Here is a 5833-nt window from a genome sequence, read left to right on the forward strand (position 1 = left end):
TACTTAACCCTCACTTGGTGGTACCCTGATCTCAGATCTATTTTTGAGAACCACCTGGCACCCTGCAACTTATCAAACAAATCATCAATCCTTGGAAGTGGACATTTATCCTTGATAGTCACCTTATTCAATTATCTATAATCAATGCTCATACGTAGGGATCCATCTTTCTTTCTTACAAACAACATAGCGCTCCCCATGGCGATGAATTGGGTCTAATAAAACCCTTTTCAAGCAAATCCGTCAATTACGCCTTTAACTCTTTTAATTCTGCAGGGGCCATCCGATAAGGGGGAATAGATATGGGATTAGTATCTGGTAACACATCAATGGCAAACTCAATCTCCCATTATGGTAGAAGACCTGGAAGATCGTCTGGAAAAACATCCAGGAACTCATTCACAACTGAAACAGATTAGAGGGTTGGCGGCTTTGCTTCTGTTGCCTGAACCAAGATTAAATGATAAATACAACCTTTAGCAATCATCTTTCTTGCTTTGAGATAGGAATAAACCTACCTCTCGGGGACGCCGTATTGCCTTTCCATTCTAACACTGGTTCTCACGAAAACTAAAATCGAACCACCTTTGTCCTACAATCAATATTTGCGTAACAGGCAGCTAGCCAATCTATATCAATAATAACACCAAAGTCTAGCATCTCCAACTCGTGTAGATCAGTAGTAGTATGACAGTTGCAAACTACAATCACACAATTTCTATATACTCGTCTAGCTACCACTGGGTCCCCTACAGGTGTGGCTATCTCCGAAGGTTCGACTGGCTCAAATTTCACCCCAATACGATTAGTAATATAAGGAGTAATGTATGACAGAGTAGAACCTGGATCAATCAATGCATGTACATCATAAGAGGATACCCACAATATACTTGTAACAATGTCAGGAGAAAACTCACGATCCTGTCTACCAGCTAATGCATAGATGCGGTTCTAAGGGCCGCTCGAGCTAGGTATTCCACCTCTCCCTCCACCACGTCCTACTGGTTCCTGAGGACCCTGTCCTGCAGGGCGTACTAAAGAAGAAGAAACCAGCTATGGACTCTCCTGTACGCTGAGTAGTACCTACACCACCTCCCAACGGATAATTCCTCATCAGATGACCTGGTCGGCCGCAAGAATAACAAGCATTTGATCCCCATCTATATTGCCCTGTGTGTTGCCTACCACACTGAGCACACCGTGGCAAGGGTGGGCTCGTCTGTCCCAACTCCTGTCGATACTGAGAGCCGGAGGCTCTAAAACTCTATTATGCTCCTAAATAAGAAGGTCGATCGAATCTAGGACCTGAAAACCGCGGGGGCACAATTCCCACTAAATAAAATGGGTACCGGGAATGCTGCTGTCTCTGTCTTCCCTTAAGCTCACCCTCAGTGTCTAAAGATCTAGCCCTCTTGTCACGGCCCTGGTCACGCTCACGCTCGATCCATACGTGGCTGCAACGCGGCTGTCGTACACTCATCGATCAAATGTGGCCCTAGACCAGCGACGAAACGATAGACCCAATCCTCTATCTCAGCCACCATAGCTGGGGCATATCTAGCCAATGAGTCAAAGTATACACCATACTTCTAAACACTCATATTGCCCTGCTTAATACGCAAGAACTTATCTGCTCGGGCCCGTCGGACTTCAGGTGGTAGATAATGGCAAATAAAAGCATCTGAAAACTCTTGCCAAATGGCTGGAGGGGTATTCTCTCCCCTAGAAAACTCCCACGTTCGATACCACTATACTGCAATATCACGGAACTGATAAGAAGCCAACTCCATGGACTCGACCTCGTCGGTATGCATAACCTTCAAGGTCCTCTGCATATCATTAATAAAGTCCTGAGGGTCTATATTTTGGTTCAACACAGAAAAATCTAAAGGGTCTAGCCCAAGAAAAGTCTTAACCCTCGCACTACTTGCTCGACCTGCCTGGTCAACATCAACTCCCTGCCACTGAGCTTGAGCGGCTACTAATCTAGTCAATTGTTGGATAGCATCCCGTACATCTTGGCCTGGTGCATCTGGCTGAGGAGCTGGGGGTGCTGGAGGTGGAGTATGTGAAGTCTAAGACGGGCTCTCACTTCGAGACTCGCTTCGAGCTCTGGTAGCATGCTATGTGTGGCTAGTGGCCTCACCAGCCACTTTCTTGCCTTTCTGGGTGGCTGTAACCTTCTTGCGAGGCATTGCTGAAATCAGAACAAATTGTTAGAAGGCAAACTCCTAACACATGGTTCTATCGCACGATCTAAGAGAGGAAGAATGACAATTTCCTAAATGTCCTGTGGCCTCCTATTTATAAGTGTGGTGCACGAAACACCCATAAACAAGACTCTACTAGACACGGTCTGTAGACAACCCTTGGACGGAACCGCTTTGATACCACTTTTGTCAAGACCCAAATCGATGAGTCATGACGAGTGTCTGACCTCAGATGGCCAAGCACCCATCTACTAGTACCTGGGCTAACTGAATAATAGAGTGGCCCATATACAACCCTTCTCTAGACTATGCTAACTTGAACGAACAACATCATAACCTCATATCCAGAACATGAACTCATGACTATCTGTACATATATATATATATATATATATATATATATAACAGTACAGAAAATAATAACGTGAGCAGACTAAGTTGCTATACATGTTGTACAACAGAACAGGAGATGTCATGGCGACATAACATCCCAACCATATACATTTGTGTGCAGACCTCTAACGGAGTACAAGCTATAAAGAAAACGGGACAGGGCTCCCGTTATACCCATATATATAAATTGGAATAGCATACGAAAAAGCGAACTGCAACCCCCGACTAATTGGAGCATATTGACTATTGAGGGGTGGAAGTCCGACCAAGATAGACCGCTTCTCTATTTATCTGAACCTGCAGGCATGAACACAGCCCCCCCAAGCAATAGGGGAGTCAGTACGAATATTGTACTGAGTATGTAAGGCATAAATTAAGCATGTACATAAAATCATGGAAGACATCTGAGATATGTCAATGCATGTGCAAAGATAAATAAATCAATATGGCTATATCAAGAAAACATATATATATATCTATAGAAATGCCACAACATAGGCCACATCATCACCCCTAAAAACATCACAACATAGGCCACAACGTCACCCCCTGTCAACTGTGGCTCTTATATATATATATATATCACATCATAGGCCACAACATCACCCCAGTCAACTATGCCTTATATATAAACATCACATCATAGGCCACAGCGTCACCCCCTGTCATCTGTGCCTTATATATAAACATCACATCATAGGCCACGGCGTCACCCCCTGTCAACTGTGCCTTATATATATAAACATCAAGAATAGAAATAAGTGCAATGCAATAGCAAAATGAAATAATAAAACTTTGCAATGTCGTAAAATAGCCTTACTCATAGCATGTATGAGAGTTCAAACATAAACTACCACTTTAGCAGAGTGACGTAAGGTCGGTAATCTACGATTTATATTATGGAACAACCATCACCGCTATATCTCACCTTGAAGGAACAAAAATACGAGGTGAGATCAATCAACAATGAGTGGCATCAAGGAAATCATGATGTAACTCAATAATCTTAGAATGTTATCAAATCATCAACTTGAAATTAGGTTAGAATCATCATCATCATAGTTATCCTCATAAAAGCATACTCATCTTTGGCGTCATGAGAAACTTTCGGAATCACGATTCTCTAGCTTTTGAGAGTACGACATTTTGGAAAAGAAGTATGGGTTCACAAGAAACGAATCATGCCTTTGTAAAGGAAGGGACTAGCCTTAACATACCTTTTTAGTCGCCTTAACCTTAACTACTTAGCGCTTGTCCTCCCAAGCTAGTAAATCTACATTCAAGAGACTTCACACTATTGTTAGGCTTATCGTCACATTCTTGTCTCAAGCCTTTAATTAAAATCCTTTAAGAATCTACCGAAATTCGGGCAGCATCTCCCCTGTTTATATGCCTAGCATAAAATCACAATCCATCAACCAACAACAACAACAATACCAACATCGATAACAATATTATCAATTCCACTATATTCCATAAACATCCCACACGATGTTCTACCAAATTTCTCAACCAATAAATTCGTTATATGATCATTTAATAACTTTTCTTTAGTAAGTAAGCTTAAATCAATATTTCTAAGGGAAGACTCCTACCTCACTTCCACTAGAACCGCACTCACCTCAATATTCACCTTGAAGCCAAGCCAAGTTTCGCCATAATACGATATTATAATCACAACTATAATACGATATTATAATCACAGCTATATGTTGTTTGGACCTAAATCTGGAGATTTCAATAAATTTGTGCTAAAATTATATGGACGGAAGTTGGGAGATTGTTCTAGAGAATTTGGGATATTTTGAGAGGTGTTTGGATGAAAAATGAGGGGTAAATCCCCTTTAAAAAGGCTCTAGAGTCGGTTGGGGTACAGTAGCAGCGCGGCTACAGTAGCAGCATGGCTACTGTAGCAGCTCAGTTTGCACACGTTTCTACTCTGTCAGCCTAACTTGTAACGTCCATAATTCCCTACTCCGATGTCGTATGGACGAGCAGTTAATTGCGTTGGAAATAAGAATCAACGAACTTCATTTTAGGCTTTTGAAACAACTTAAAACTCCTAATATATTAGGAGATATACTCCTTCAAAATTGATCCCAAATTCAGCAAAAAATTCTACCAATTTCCGAATTTTGGACAAACTTATTTTTTTCAATTTGCTTGGTCCTGGAACCTTTAGTATCACGACCCAATCCCGTAGGCCGTGACTAGTGCCCGATCTGGGCACCCAAACCCATCTATCAAATGCATTCAAGTATATAGCAGAAGCCGACAAGGCTGTATTTACGAATTTAGATAATCCCCAGAAAAATTTCGGCAGAGTCTCCTTTGTTTTTCGGACTATCCAGAATAACCCTGTACACAGCAAACACCAACAAAGGCCACACAGGGCTAACAAAGAAACGTATAAACATATGCGGGCCGGCCGCCTCGGCGTATGGGATCGCCCAAACACGACATATACACACATCCATACAGAAAGACCCTAACCCACAGACATGTCCACAGACCTCTAAATAGACCAACAGAATCATATGGCGGGACAGGGCCCCGCCGTACCCATATAGTCAAATATACAGGAATATATACATAGCAAAAGATATATGTACCAAAAGTGGACTCCAGATCAAAAGGGAGTACTCCGAACTAGCAGAAAGTGGAGCCTACAGTGGTGGATCACCTGTGTGTGCACCTGCGGGCATGAAACGCAGCCCCCGAAGAAAGGGGGTCAGTACGAAAGATGTACTGAGTATGTAAAGCATAGAGTGCAGAAATATAGACCACAACTAAAAGCCAACAGGAATACAAAAGGGGAAAATATCGAGCAGTATATCAAAATCAGTATCAAAATCATATATACATAATGCAAACGAAATCATGCAAAGCTCAGGAACGTGGTCACCACTCCGACGCTGGTGCCACACACATCATAACACCAGAAGGTTCAAATCTCCGTACATCTCCGAGCACACATATCAGCATAACATATCACCAGCCATATCACAGCATAACTCCAAACGGAACCCGGCCCTATGGCGAGGTCTCGGGAACCGTAACACAGCATACGGCCGAAATTATCATAGCGCGCACGAATCATAACCGGCCCGGGAACCGGTCAACAAAGTCATAATAAGGCACGAGCGGAGTCGTGAGCAAACAATGCAATTTATAAGTCAAAATATTCTTTGGAACTTGATAAAATCATTAGTCAAATCCTTAGTCAAAGT

Source organism: Lycium barbarum, chromosome 8, assembly GCF_019175385.1.
Source record: "Lycium barbarum isolate Lr01 chromosome 8, ASM1917538v2, whole genome shotgun sequence".
Taxonomy (NCBI): Eukaryota; Viridiplantae; Streptophyta; class Magnoliopsida; order Solanales; family Solanaceae; genus Lycium; species Lycium barbarum.